At 37.0% G+C, this 16,493-nt stretch overlaps 1 long non-coding RNA gene across 1 annotated transcript in view; it reads right to left on the reverse strand.

Moving 5' to 3' along the window:
- LOC116662553 overlaps nt 1-16,067 on the reverse strand; it is an 84,982-nt gene extending 68,915 nt beyond the window's left edge. Inside the window, exon 1 of the long non-coding RNA XR_004318529.1 lies at nt 15,745-16,067. This is a non-coding gene — a long non-coding RNA (uncharacterized LOC116662553). The remainder of the gene's footprint in view (nt 1-15,744) is intronic.
- Between the last annotated feature and the right edge of the window lie 426 nt (nt 16,068-16,493).

The raw sequence follows: 16,493 nt of genomic DNA on the forward strand, positions 1-16,493 counted from the left end.
CTAATGGGAAGCACTTAATTCAATGTATTCCGCTGACATAGCCTTCCAGCTTCTTGACAATGACGTAAGTTCCAAAGACCCTCCCAATAAATGTTTTTGTTGGCTTCTGATATGTGTACTCAAGAGCATCTTAACACATGTGATTCCTGTTTGCAGCACTGAGTTGGGTGTTGGATGACACTGAGCTTCCGCCAGGAGCAGGTGGGAGCTCCCTTTGCACTCATGTCTTGGACCTCTTCCTTTCTGTCCTGTCCTCCTTACCCAACCACTCACTCCCCATCTCACTGCCTGACCTAGTCCTTCCTTTGCCCTGACCCTGTCCTCAGCTGGGGCCTTTCTCATCCCTTTTCTACCCATCTTTTGAGATAAGCACTATTTTTTTTTTAACTGAGTTATAGTCAGTTTACAGTGTTGTGTCAATTTCTGATGTACAGAACAATTTTTCAGGAAATAAGCACTGTTTTTCATCTCAATCCTCATCTTTGGAAATATTTGAATTCCAAATATTTGAATTCCAATATTTGAATTCATTTAGCTATGTATAACTGATAGAAGCTTGATATGACAACCAGTAGATTTTTAGGGGTCAGAGGTCAGCTCTTAGTTGAGATACCTGAGGAACAGGAAGATTATCCTGGCAGTCTTACAAAAATCTCAGCAGTTACATGACTGACTACTCTGCTTAGAAATCTGAATGCAAGGTAAAAAGGGAAAAAAGCATTTTATACTTGTCTAAGTCAGCAGCATTATTCTAGCCACTTTTTGAAAACATTAACTTCTTTCATTCTCACAGTAAGAGAGCTTAGGAAACGTGCCCAAATAACTGCTACTTAGTGACAGAGCCAGGACTTGAACCTGTAACTCCTACCCTCAGCTCCTGCCACACCACTGCTCTGCCTGAAAGTGACAGCTACCTCCTTCAAGATTCTGACACTCAAATGCAAGGGTGAGAAAATTAGTGGCAGCAGTCAGTTCAGTGACAAAGGTACAAGAGACTATATGGCATCTTACACTTCAGGATGAATTTTTGACAGCACAAGAGGCACTTTATTAAGAAGTTGTGAATTTGGTTGGGTTATGCTTAAAACGCCTACCAGAAAACCATTTCTTAAATTACCATTTTATTTTCTGTGGTACTGATGGAAAGGAAATTGTATAATTTGCTCATGTGTCAGAGGTTGTCTGCTTGTTTACTGTTAATGATAATCAAAATATCTGACATGTAATAATGTTCTGGTAACACTTAAGTCAACCTGATTATACTGGAAACCTAATAAACAATAAGTACAGAGTTCTTTAATATGCCTCTGGCTGTTGAAGTCCTGCCAATCTGTAAAATATTGGAATTCCAAACCGCAAATGGATGTGTATTCGATTGTATAATCCAGAGGAAATAAAAACAGTTTTGATTGAGCAGTCTTTTAACATTAAATTAAAGAAAAATAACTGAAAATCATAAAGGTACACTTCAATTTTGAATGTTAATTTTAGGGAATTAATAGTATTTTGTGGCCATGATGAGTTTCTTCAGTGTAATTGAATTCTTTTTGGTAATCGGGTTTCATAGGTGTGACTAGGAGCAGCTGCAAAAGCAAATCAAGTTTTCTGAGAAAGAATATTAATGGCATCCTGAAATTCCTCATTCCCATAAGGAGAGTAAAACTTTAAGCTTAATACTTGAAAGGATACACATTTTACATGTTTCTCTTATTAGTGATGAGAGTTGCTTATTAATCAATGTTTAACAATGTAATTACAGCTGTTTTAGTCTCACCAGATAACACAGATTAATAAATGACCTGCAACTAGTGAAGTGTGCAGAAAGGGTAATGAATTCTTTCCATCAGCACACTAATTTATTAGGAATAAACAAAGACCATGATGAATTAGGAGAATTGTAGAGTTTCTGAATATTGAAATCAAATTTCCAGATGAAAGCATTTAATCATTCTGTTTTCCTTCATTTATTTCTCTTCATGTCTGATAATGGGTTGGGATTTGCTTTTCTGGACTGCATTAAATGGTTCATCTCAAGCTCATCTCTTATACTATTTGCAAGTTTCCATTGATCCAACTCTTCTTATACACTAGTTTTATGTAACACTGAAAGTAGTGTAACTCTGATATCAACTAATCGAGTTATTATGTCTAGGAGAGCTCCTTGTTCCAGCTCAACAAGGCACAGTTAGACGAGCCCTGTTTTTCCAAAACTAGCTTTAACCATGCAGAATTATATTTGAAACACTGAGTTAACTCAAAGGAGAAAGATGCAAGTGCATGTGCTTTATGATAAATATCATCAAAATTTGATGGTGAAAAAAAGCTATCAGTCATACTCACACCCAAAAGTAACACTGTACAATGTTTAAGAGTCACTTAAAAATATTTCTTGTGTTTTAATTCCAGTCCTCTTTCGAACTTCTGTAGCACAGAGTTGTTCAAATCTGGACTTCACCTGGTGGCACACATTACAATACATGCTCCTTCAGTTACCTCCAATAAACATCAAATGCTCCTTCAATACCATTTTTTGGGGGAGGACAATCTAAATCTGATTACTAAATTAGAAATGTAGTATTTCATTAAAAATAATTATAAGTATGAGATACTGAACATTTTCTTAAATTATTTAAGAGAAGAAATTCTTATGTTTAAAATCTGTATGTATTCTGCTGAACTGTATTTTAAGATGTAGATTCTGAAAGAAAGGCATAAATCCCTTTAAAACACAGGACAGAGAGTGAGCTACCAGTGGGAAAAGTCAAAGAATAAGAATTTGAAGCAAAACAAATTTCTGAACTAATTTTCTGCCCAGAATGCAAATGAGTTTAGCAATAAAATTACTCTCTTCTGATGAGTAAGGTTAAATCAGAATTTTTCAAAAACCCTGGGGGGTTGACACCCTTTCCTGTCTCTATCCAGATATTGTTGGAGATACTCTTTTCTTCTATTCTTAAGTCTAGCCCGGTGGAACAGAAAGCTTTTTTCCCTCATGTAAAAGAAGCAAGTAAACAGAGAGGTGTTAAAAGCTTCAAATTTAAAGACTGGAGAATGTATCCTACGATGGCTAGAGAAATTGAAACCATCATACATTGCTAGGGCAGATGTGAAATGGCTCAGGTACTGCAGAAAAGAGTGACGATCCTCAAAATAAAAATACACACACACACATATATATATATATATAAAGTATACAACCCAGCAAACCCACTCAGTATATACCCAAGAAAAATGAAAACAGGTACTCAAATGAATACGTATTCATGCACATTTACAGCAGCACTATTCACAGCAGCTAAATATGAAAACAACCCATCAAAGGATGATGGACAGGCATATTATGGTATACAATGAATGTCATTCCGTGAGAAAAATAAATAAAGTACTGACACATGTTACAACCTGGATGAACCTTGAAAACATGCTGAGTGAAAGAAGTCAGTCACAAAACACCACAAATGGTATGATCCCAGCTATGGGAAATATACAGAACAGGTAAAATCCATAGAGACAGAGAGCAGACTGTTGGTTGTCAGCTGTGGGAGGAGGGGAGAATGAGACTGAGGAGTAACTGCTGGGCTTCCTTTGGGTGATGAAAATGTTTTAGAATTAGATAAAGTTGATAGCTGCACACATTGTGAATGTACTAAATACCACTGAATTGCCATTTACAATTGTCAGTTTTATGTTCTGTGTCACCTCCACGAAATTAAAAACAAACCATGAAATAGACAAAATCATAATAAATGATGGCTAAACTGTGTTCATTCCAGAAAGAATAATCAAAATCAGGATATCTACCTAAGTAAAAAGTTCATATGATTATATGAAGCCCAATAAAGTTTAATAGCCAATACTAATAAAAACTCTATAATAGAAATAGAAGGAAATGACTCAACGCTGATAAACAATGGTAACAGATATTTAACAAGAACTTACCATTATAGTGAATGGTGAAATGTTAAAATCATAACACAAAAGTTAAGAACAAGACAATAATGCCTGTGCCAACTATTGTGATTGTGAAAATTATTTTGGATAATTTAGTAAATGCAAATGGACTTAAAATGGTAAGTTTTTTTTTTAAATATTGGAGGAATAAAAACATATTTATTTATAAAATAAATGATACAGGTCCAGAAAATCCAAGAGACACTAAACTACTAAAATTCTAGAATTAAAAATAGAATTCAATAAGTTGGGTGGATATCTGAAAAATATGCAAAGTTCCATAAATAACTCCCAATAAGAAGTTAGAAAATAGGGCTGAAAAATAAATGTCCCTGTTACAATTTTTAAAAACTTACAAAATATGAGTATTTTTTAAGTACAGCACCTACATAAAGGACCTGGAACACAGGGCATTCTACCCACTCTAGGCACCAACACCACTTAGATAAGTTTGTGGTACCAGGGTCGCAGGAGGTTGGAGCAGAATGGCATAGATCAACCCAGTGTCCATTCCATAGAAGCATTCAAGGATCAGGGCTCCTCAAACCTACCACAATGTGCGAGGGTCCCAGCATGGCAAAGATCTGTAACTGGTTCCAAGTGAGAGACAGGGGAGATGGGAGAGGATGAGGCACTCCTTAGGGAGGGTTAAGGAGGAGTCAGAGCCTAGGCAAAGGAAGCTGGGCCCATGTAGCAAGTTGTTCCCCAGGTCAATTAGGCTAGTAAGTAATCCACAACAATAAGGAATATATATAATTTGTTAAAAGACTACTAGCTTAGTCTTTTTAAGAGACAACTTTTGTAAAATGTGACTGCAAGTCACTGTGGTAAGTGACATATTCATAATTTCAAATTGTTACAATTACTCTGGGAGATAATTATTTTCATCCCTATCAGACAGGTGAGGAAACTGATACTACACAGTTAGAGAAGACCTACCCTAAATCACAAAATAAGTAAGAATGGGGACTGGGATTTGACCACAGATGCCCATGCATACAGCACTGTGTATTATTCACCGAGCAGCCCAGGGAAAGACTGTAGTAACCTTTTTGATAGTGCTCCTTGAATAGTATTTATTTCCAAGGTATATGCTGGCACTAAGAGCTGGACTTACCACAAAGATCACATTCAATTAGTGAACAGGCACCATCAATCCTTTCCCTTTCATATAAAGTTTCTAACAGTGCAGTCTTAGACTTTAGTCAGGCCTGAGTTATTGAAGCTCTAGGTGTTGAAAACTTTTGAGAAAAAGGGATGAAAGTAAATGGTGAGATGGAATAGAAAATTCATTATCAAATTCTGTATGATGGACACACAGGGAATAGAGCAGGTGCTCAGAAAATTTAATGAGCACCATTTGAAGTTCTGTGATGACATAACTTATATCTGAAGAAGAGACAAAAAGAGAGGGATATATGGAATTGAAATAACCACCAAACAAATATAGTACTAAGATATTCACACCATAATCCGTAAGCCAGGAAAGGCCTCCCGCTGGGGAACATGACATAAAAACACACTTGTTTCTCCAGATTGTCCAGATAGTACACATGACAGATCATGAGTTGATTTAATAATTCCTTTTATCACAGGTGAAAGTCTTGGATAGAAAATGATAAATTTAGACCATTTTGAAGTTATATTCACTTGTCCAACTGAGTTCAGACAGTGTTATTAAAAATGACTCAGAAGCTGTGGAATCTGCAACATGCAGAGAGAAGTTGGTTATAGGTAGCTCCTTGGGTGTAAAGAACAGGATAACCTGTTACAGTTACATGAAGTCTGTTTCTCGGGTCAAATGCAGATGGACTAGAGGTAGAGAGAGATAGAAACACAGATAGAGACAGAGAGAGATGGCTTCCACCAAAGCATAAGTCTGCAATAAGCTAAAAGGATCTTGCTCAGTCAAGCTGTAATAGGAAACTCTGTTGGGAACTTTAGCCTCACATTCTTTCTTCTGAGATGTTTTCCTTGCAAGAACCTTCACCCCTGCCATGGCAGATGCAAAGAGATTTGACCATCTTACATCTCAAGAAGGTTAGGACCTAGGACTTGAGCTTAATGCAATTTAGAATAACAATGTTTTCACTTGTGTACCTACTTTTCTTTTAGTGGGTTATCCTTTGGCCTCTTTTGTTTTTTGATTTGTTCTACTACATGCTGAAAATAACAACCAATGCTTCATACGGTCTATTATGAGAGTAACTGAGCATTAAACAGTAAAGCTACATTCATACCACAAAGATAGGCACTTTCCTTAAACAGGTCCCAGATTTGGGTCTTGAATGTGTCTCTGATTGCTTCGTATTAAAAAAAAAAATCATTGCCCAGTCCTCTTCAGAGGTTCAGGCATCCACTAGAACAACATTGCTCTCTTTTTCAGAAACACTCTGCATTTCAATCAAAAAAAATTAAATGTAAATCCTATTATAAGACATCTATTGTGTGTCTATGAACATACATATATATTCATATGCCATAAATTATGCTTGAGAATACATATGAACATTTTTATGTACATAATGAGGATACAGTCAACTCCCCACTAATCTTTTCTATGGATTGACAGGGGGAAATACAGTTGACCCTTGAACAACACAGAGGTTAAGGGTGCTGACTCTTCCCACAGTCAAAAATCTGAGTATAATTTTACAGTCAGCCCTCTTTATCTGTGGTTCCCCATCTCTGGATTCAACCAATTGCAGATCGTGTAGTACTTATTTATTGACAAAAAAATAAAGTATAAGTGCATACAAGTGGGCCCACACAGTTCAAATGCATGTTGTTTAAGGGTGAACTGACATTGAAAATGTATGTTTGTTGAATTAATTTTAACCCATATTATCCCAGTTAGTGTCCCCATCTACTCCAACCTCCCTGCAACATCCCCTCCCCAGCTATGTCCTAGGACTTCGACAGAATACCGCTCTTGGAAACAAGTTCCATACAACAAAGAAGGGGGAAAGCAAAGACTTAGGCAGAAAGAAGGCCTTAGGGGTGACTGATTCCCTAGCCCCAGTTAGTCCTAAAACAAGCCCTGACTCTTCCATTCCTTTTATGAGCCAATATGTTTTTAGCTAGTTAAGTTATGGGGCTGTCACTTCCAACCCTATAGGTACTACAATATTGCAAAACTTATCATGAAGTCAACTTCTTATCTTCTGTTTCTATTCTACCTTCAGAGGCTAGGACAAGAGACACAAGAAAACTCTGTCCTCCTATTTCTACCAGCCTCTGCATCAAGCCCAAGATCACTTCTCTATCCTATTCAAATTCTCATTCCGCATTCGGCAGAGCTGACCACTCCCTGAAACACACCCCCCTATTGTATTCTAGGATGCCACACTCTCCTTTCTACCTCCTTTCTCACTGGCTCCTCTACCCTTCTCTGTCCTCTCCTATACCTACGTTCTCTCCCTATGTGATTTCATCAAGTTCTAAGCCTTTCATTACTATATGACAAATGTGTGTTCATATCTGACCTTTCCCTTGATCTCCAGACTGGTATCTCCATTTAACTACTTAGCACCTCAACTTGGATATGTTCTAAGCATCTCAATATTTAACAAGAATAAAACAGACACTGGATATTTAATACTTCCTAAATCTATTTTTCCCTAGTTTTACCCATATCAATAAATTATAACCTTTTTTTATACAATTTCTCACATTAAAAAATGTTTATTATTGATTCATCTCCTAGCTCACTCCAAAGGTTATGACATTTATAAGAGCTGTTGGCTCTACTCCAAAATATAGTTGGAATCCAAGCACTTCTCTACAATTCCTTGGCTGTCACCCCCATCCCCATCACTATGCTCTCTAAGGGTTCTCCAAGAATCCTCTAATTTGCTTGTTTCCCTTTGATTTCCCCATATATGACTTTTTCCAAATATTAGCCAAAGCAGTCATTTAAAAATGTGAATCACATTACTTTCCCCTGTAGAAACCACCAGTGTTCTCCCATGGAATGAAAATAAAATGCAGACATCTTGTTTGAATCCATAATAACCCATATGATCTGGCCTCCACCCCCAAAATAGTTATCAAATTATCCTGCCCAACACAAGCTAGACTGACCTGATTGACAATTTAAGGCCTTTGCAACACCGTTCCTTCAAGATAGAATGCCCTTTCCCCAGATTTTAGCCCAAGTGTTTCCTTCCATCTCATTAATTCAGGATTAAGTTTAAATAACACTTCCTGAAAAAGAACTCTGCTTACATCTTAATTTAAAATAGTCTTCTCTTCTAATAAACTTTATCATATCACCAACATTTACTAGTCTCCAAACACTTATTACTCTTTGAGCCTGTATTATTTTTAGTTGTTCACACTGTCTCCCTCATGCAGAGGATAAGTTCCATGAAGATAAGTATGATCTGTAATTACTCCATCCCCACTTTCCGCAACCTAGTCTTGCTATGAGAAAGAGAAATGAGAAGAGAAATGTTAGAGGAATAAAAGGAACGTGAGGAGGGAGAAAAGGAGGAGGGGAAGAGGAGAGGTGGAAAAGAAGGAAGTGAGTGAGGTGGAGAAGAAAGTGAAGACAAGTATTTATAAATCTGAGCCTCAACTCACAATACTTGATTTAGCCAAACTCCAGATGGGACAGTAAGTTTGGTACCAGAGACACCTGAAACAAACTTCTTAATGATTTGTAGAATGCACCTGAAGAGGGAGGCAGATGCAAGGCTATTCATCTGCTACAGTTTGCATTGGGTTTTAAATGTCATGGGGAAAGTATCTGCAATTTTTACTTTGCTGCAGAAATGTTTTCAACAAATGGTGCCATAGTGATTGGAGCGTAGCACCTGCCTAAATAAACCTTTACCTAAACCTCATACCTTTGAAGAAAACATTAACTCAAAAGAGTCACAGACTTGAATGTAGAAAGTAAAATTATTAAATTTTTAGTTAAAAGCATACGGAAAAGTCTTAGGTCTCCAGGGAAAGCAAACAGACTTTAGACTTGACAACAAAAGCACAGTTCTTAAGAGAAAAAAAATGATAATTCGAACCTCACCGAAATTAAAAAAATTTCTTTGTGGAAGATCTTGTGAAGAGGACAAAGAAAAACAAGCTACAGCCTGACAGATAATATTTGTAAACCACATACTTGTAAAAGTCTTGCATCTAGAATACATAACAAACTCTGAAACCTCAATAGTATGAAAACAAAACAGTGTTAATTTGAAAACATGTAAAAGATATAAATAGTCATTTCACCAGAGATAATATACACACAGCAAATAAGCACATGGGAAAATATTCAACATCATTAAACATTAGTGAAATGTAAATTAAAACCACCATGAGCTATCACTCCATACCTAAACTAGTGGCTAATTTTTTTTTAAATTGTGATAACACCAAATGCTGGCAAGGATGCAGAAAAACTGGATCACTCATACATTACTGATCAGAATGTAAAATGGTACAGCCACTTGGAAAGGGTACAGCAGTTTCAGTTTCTCACAAAACTAAACTTATGCTTACCATATTATCCAGTAGTTGCACTCCTGGGCATTTATCCCAGAGAAATGGAAAATTATGATCTCACAAAGAGATGTACATGAATGTTCAGAGCTTTATTTGTAATGGTCAAAATCTGGAAATAATCCAAATGTTCTCCAACTTATGAAAGAGTAAATAAATTGCAGTATATTCATACAGTAAAAGGCTACGATCAATAAAAAAGCATGAACTATTGATACACTGAAAACCTGGATGAACCTCATGGATATTACGTTGACTGAAAAAGCCAATCTCAAAATTTCATGTGCTGTATGATTCCATTTGTGGAACATTCTTGAAATAATAAAGTGATAGAGATGGAGAAGGTACTGATGGTTGCCAAGCATTAGGAACGCTTGGGAGAGGAGCTGAGTGTAACTTCAGAAGGCAGCATGTAAGATCTTTGTGATAGTTCAACAATTCTGGTTCTGGATTACGGTGGTGGCGACATGAGTCTACACATGGGATAAAACTGCACAGAACCACAAACACAAATGAGTAAGCATAAAATTGGTGACACTTGAGTATGCCGTGGATTGTACCAATGTCAATTTTATGGTTTTAATATTGTACAACAGTTTTGCAAAGATGTTAACACCGAACGAAACTGGGTGAATGGTATGCAGTTCCTGTCTGTATACTTTTTGCAACTTCCGTGAATCAATAATTCTTTAAAAATAAAAGGTTAAAAAGTCACTCAAGAATCTTTTTAAAAACCCAAGCCCAGGTTTCATCTCAGACAGTTAAGTCAGAATCTCTAATTAAACCAGGCAGTAGCATGTTAAAAACTTCCCAGGTATCGCCATGAGCAGCCAATACTAAAAACCAGTGTTCCAAAGTGTTACTTTCATGGTGTGATACCAAAATGAGCAGCAAAAACATTATCTGGAAACTTGTCAGTCATGCACATTCTCAGACCCCACCCCAGACCTACCAGCTCAGAAACTGAGCAAGCTGTGTTTTAATAAGATTTCCAGGTAATTTCGATGTACACGATCCAATATGGTAGCCACTAGCCACATGAGCTACTGAGCACCTGAAATGTGACCAATGTTACATTTGAAATACTATTTTCAACATATTAGTTTAAGTAAAATGTATTATTAAAATGAATTTCACTATTTATTTTTAAAAATTCCCAGCTCTATTGAGGTAAAATTGACATATAACATTGCTTAAGTTTAACGTGTACATGGCGATTTGATACACATATATACTGCAAAATGATTACCACAATAAGGTTAGTTAATAGATCCATCACTTCATAAAATTACAATTTTGCATATGTGTGGTGAGACTATTTAAAATACACTCTCTTAACAACTTTCAAATATATGATAAAGTATCATTAACTATAGTTCCAAAGCCTTACGTTTGGTTCCTGGAACATATTCATTTTATAACCAGAAGTTTGTACTCTTTGATCAACATCTTCCCTCCTCTATTTCTTTTTAATATTTTTAGTGTGGCTACTATAAATTTTAAGTTACATATGTCTTACATTACATGTCTATTGAACAGCATTGCTCTAGAGCAATTATTCTCAGCTCTGAGTATACAGGAGAATCACTCAAGGAGCTTAAAAAACAAACAAAAAAACCACTAGTGCCTATACCCCACCCCAGACTGATGTATATAAATCAAATTGCTGATAATGTGAACCTGAGGTTGACAATCTTAAAAAGCTTCCTGGATGATTTTAATGTGTTGCCAGGTATCAGAGTGACCGATCTGAAGATGGGTTCTGAATTTTTTCAGCTTGGATTCCTTCAACAACTGGATTTGGGAAAATTTCCTCAGAAAATACACATTCACACACAATTAACATATATTTTCAAGATATTTCTAGGCATCATACAAAGAACTCCTGTGTTAGATCTTTATGTGCTTTACTTATAAGAAACTTGGGTTTTACAGAATAAATTTTTTCATGTCCTTAGATCTAGAAATTTATTTTTATACCTTGTTTCTAAGTAGGTAAACTGGAGCTAGGGTGAGCTGTCCATCTTGATCTCAGAAATGATTTTCTTTTTTTTAATTTACTAAGCATGTATAATGAGAACATATCCTGCTTAATTCTGCCTTATTTCCCCCATAATTATCTGCTATATTTTATTATGTATAGCTCTCTTTAAAAATGAATATACATCCTCTGACATACTGTTCCCTCTTCTGAGTTTTATATATTAGCTATTCTAATGTTTTTCAAAGATTTGAATTGTTATTAATGGCACTGCCAAAAATCTCACCTCCAGAAAATCTAGACTGCAAGAAATGTCCTTGTAGAATATTTCTCTGGAAACAACTATAAAACTGATTATAAAACACATGGTCAAATTAATTGAAAACAATTCATTCACGTATTCAAATATCAAGTACCTGGTGTGTGTGTAAGCACTAAGCACCAAGGAAACAAAACATTTCCATCCTTAGGAGTCTTATTTAGTTTGAAGAGAAAGATAATAAACAAGGTCAGTAAAGATATGATGTACTGAGTGGCAATAAGATCTGTAGAAAAAGAAAAACAGGGATAGAGGAGTCCAAGAAAAACCTTTGTTTGAACAGACATCTGAGTAAACCTAAAGGAGGTGAAGGAACCATCTATATAAATATCTAGAGGAATTACATCCCAGGCAGAGGGAATTTGAATGTCCCCATGCAGAAGCTTGCCTGGCTGACTAGAAGAGCAAGAAATCAGTGTGATGGAAAAAAGTGAGAAAGGGGAAAAGAGGCAAGAGAGGCAGCAGCCACCAGGGTCATAGTTTGGTGGGACTGTTTGGGTCATTAATGAGCTTTACTTTCACCACAAAGTGAGATGGGAGCCAGGAGGTAGTTTCCAGTGGAGGAGTGATATGTTCTGATACAGGCTTTAAAAAGATCACTCTAGCAGATAGTTGAGAATGAACTGAGGCTCAAGTAACGAATCATCCAAATGCTAGGGGACAGGTAATATGCTTTAAACTTAAATGCTGTGTTTTCTCTCTAAATTTCTAAGTTACTATAATCTCTTTATTTATAATCACTCTCAGCCTGTGTTATGTCCCAAGGTGGATAAAGCAGGAAGGGGAAGAACAGGAAGCAGCAGGAATGCATGGCTCCCGGGTCCTTTTCTCTCTTAGAAAAAAACGGATGGAAATGCCTTTAAAAGCTTCTTTATCCTTGCCATAATTCATAACATCACTTGGGGCAATACATGCTACTTCCCGTCCAGTGAAACAGGAAAAATTAAGGCAGATGAAACATCTGTGGGCTTGTCTTAAGTAAGCAGTATATTTTCCAAGGATAAGGGTAAACTTAAAATGGACAATAACTAGATATTGTTTCAAAATATAGAGAAGCTTTTTTGAAATCCTATCAACCAAAATGGGATCTTTGTGAAGCCATGTGATCACACAGAATTTTAAACAGTACATTTCCCCTCTTATTCATAAATAAAAACAGGTAAATACACCAGATTTCTAACATGGTTTCTTTGACAATAGAATTTTTCAAAAACTTAGCAGGATCTTTCACACACAAACCGTCATCCACCAGATTACAATCACAGTTCCACTACAGTACAATGCAGAAAAGTCGATCCTCCCAAGAAATAATGCTGGGTCTACTGTATTCTCCATGGGGGAAAAAAAACTGTATCTTGACCTCTACTTTCCACCATGAACAAAAACCAATTCTAGATAGATTGCAGATTCCAATATGAAAGAGAAAACAATGCAGATTTTAGAGGAAAATATAAGGAAATATCTTTGTGGCCTTGAATTAGGCAAAGATTTCTTGAACAGGACACTAAAATTACTAATCCCAGAAGAAAATAATGACAAAATGGACCATACCAAAATCAAAAACTTTTTACCAAAAGATTTCTTTAACAGAGTAAAAAGGCAAACCACAAAGTGTGGCAGGAAGCGTATACCTGACAAGGGAGGCATATCTAGATTTATGAGCAACTCCTACTAATTTATAATAAAAAGATAGGCAACTCAGAAAAAGGACAAAAATTTTAACAGATGCTTAACGAATGATGATATTCAAATAGCCAATAAACATATTAAGATGTATTCAACTTCTTAGTCACCAGATAAAGACTAAAACCACAATATGATATCACCACACAAAACAGAAAAAAAAATACAGGAAGTATTGGCCAGTATATGGAGCAACTGAACCCTCAGATCTCATTGCTCTGATAGATGGATTAAGGAAACAGAAACTACTGTAGGCATTTTAAGCTGATGAAATTTAACTTGGAAACTAGATGCTCACAAAAATGTGTGAAAGTTCTTGTATTAGTTTGGTAAAATTGGCCCCAAAGTCAGCAGCTTAACATAACCACTGACATTTATTATGCCAGTTTCTAGGGGTCAGGAATCCCACACAACTTTGTTGGGTCCTCTAGCCCAGGGTCTTCCAAAGCAGCAATCAAGGTGCCCTACTGGAATACAGTCATCTCAAGGCTCCATAACTCATGAAGCTGTTGTCAGGCCTCATAAAAATCTATTTTCAAGATCATTAAAATTAAATTTCTTCAGTTTAAAACACCCAAGGTAGTTTCTGTTTTTCCAGTAAATTATAACTTATGTACATACCCTGCTACGCCCTTTACATATTATCTCTGCTCTCTGAAATTTCCCATTCCCCCATAGCCTGTATGTGACCAGCTATTCTTTGTAACCCAAGACCAATTTAAAATGCCAGTTGTTTCTAGAATGTTCTTCCTAGTCTGATTTATTGCTCTGAATATATCAGAGCCACTATCTCATTTGGTTTTTTTAATTTATTTTTTTAAAATAATTGGCAGGATTACTTAATTAAAAATCTAGACTCAAAGGGGGAATGAGATATTGTTTGGTCCAATCCTTTTTTTTTTTTTTTTTGGTTCCTGTACAGAAACTACACATATTTCAAATATATAGTTTGATGAATTTTGATAGATGTATACACCAATGGAACTACTATCACAATCAAGATAGCTTACATTTCCATCACTCCCCAAGAGTTGCTTTATTTCACTATACAAATACTGAATCATTATGTTGTACATCTGAAATTAATATACTGTTATATGTCAACTATACCTCAAAAAAAATTATGATATCCTAGGAAAAATATATCAAAACTAGTTGTAACTTCTGAAAATGGTTAAATAGTTTTTCATGATATTTCAGTTCTCTTCTCCCCCATTTTTTATTAGCACCATATCCACATTCTCAGAACATAAAGCCCTTATGAGATAGTTGGCACCTGGGGCCCTTTACAGGCGTGCTTGCGCTTACACATGGACAAACTCACCCCCAGCAATAAAACACAGAGAAACCATACGGGACTAAAAATAACTCCACCCACACACAGTCTTGGCAATTATGAACAATAAGAAACAAAAAGGCCACAAACTAACTGCCACTTATGAGGTGCTGGAAGCAAAAACCGGTATCCCGCAATGATCCTTTCACAAAGCACCACCAAGAGGGTGGGGAAACCACCTGAACCACCCCTCCCGTCTGACCCACCAATCAGCCTGCATCCTCACCCCATTTCAACAGCCAGCCCTCCCTCCTTCAAGAGCAAGCAAGCGCACCTGTTACTTGTTTTTGTTCCCTCATGCTAAAGCATGAGTCCCAATAAAGGCTTCCCCGAATTCCTCACCTGGTCTCTATCAATTTCTATTGATTGAAGAGCCCAAGGACCCGAATCTATATCCATTACATACTATAATCTCTTCTTTTAAACCCTCATCTAATCTTAATTCTACAAGTAACTGTATATTTACTGCTCACACTAATCCATCCTGCAGTATCTCTTTAGTTATTTTGATTTGAGAAGCTGGTTATTTAGTAGATTCCTCGAGGAGGGCTCCTGAAACACTGCAGTAAAGACAGGATCAGCATCACAGGTTTTTCCTTTTGCCTCAAGGCTGCACTATGGCTCAGCATCAGACTGTGAATAATTCTACCTTTATGTAAAAGTTTGATACCTTGTTTATTCATCTAGGATTTCTTTCTTTGGCATCAAATTTGCTTTCTGAAAAATTATTGCATTAAAATCTCATTTACCTTGATTCCCAAGTTGTTTGTTGCCCCTGAAATTTTGTGCCCGAGGCCAGGGCCCCTTTTTGCCTTTCCTGGTTCTACTCCTGAGTTGCAGCTTCTCTGCCCTGTCTTTATGGGTCCCAAACTACGTAATTTTGATTCCACTGCCTACGCTGACTTCCATCCTGGGGTTCAGTCCCAGTGCAGTCCCGGTGCCTCAGAGAATTCAAAGACCTTCACACCTTACCTTAGACTTCTGCCTCAATCACTGGTGGAGTGAACCAAGTCCCTCCGCGTCTCAGCAGCAGCTTCCCTCCGGACTCCGGCTCCGCACAAGCTCCCGGCGCTCGTTTGGTTCCTCACGTGGCTCCTGCACCCGCGCATGCGTAGGGTTCTCCTGGGAAGGGGGCGGGTTCTGGCTTACTCTGCGGCTGTACTGAGCATGCGCAAAGTCCTCAGGCGTCCGGTTACTGTTGCTTCCTTCTACTTTCCCCACATTTAAAGTGATATTGCGCAGATCTGGTGGCCATTGTCCACCTAACTTGCATTTTGCAGTAACAGCGGAATACCTTGTCATCTAGTCTTCTTGTAAATATTATCCATGCGTTTTGGCTTCAATATCTTATCGCTCTGTATGTGTTATGTGGGGATTCTGGAAGACACAAGCTATGTTTCCACGACCAGCGCCACCTTGCCTGAATTCTTTAATTTATGCTTAAAAGGATACTTTAAAAGAAAACAGTGGAGAACCAGAATTATTTTCTTATGTACAGAAAACATTTTTAAAAAATACATTAAAAAAACCCCACAAAACACTTGTTTGCTCAATGCGTAGGTATGTTCTCATTGTTAACAAGGGAGACTGCAACTGCTAGGGATGTGACATCTCCTGGTCCAGGCAAGATGTAGACCAGACAGTCTAAACACCCTCGGGTTTCAAACACCCAGGCATGTGATGGCCTGGCCAAGCTCAGAGAGAGAAAGGGAGAGGCTTTG

Source organism: Camelus ferus, unplaced genomic scaffold (genome assembly GCF_009834535.1).
Source record: "Camelus ferus isolate YT-003-E unplaced genomic scaffold, BCGSAC_Cfer_1.0 contig322, whole genome shotgun sequence".
Taxonomy (NCBI): domain Eukaryota; kingdom Metazoa; phylum Chordata; class Mammalia; order Artiodactyla; family Camelidae; genus Camelus; species Camelus ferus.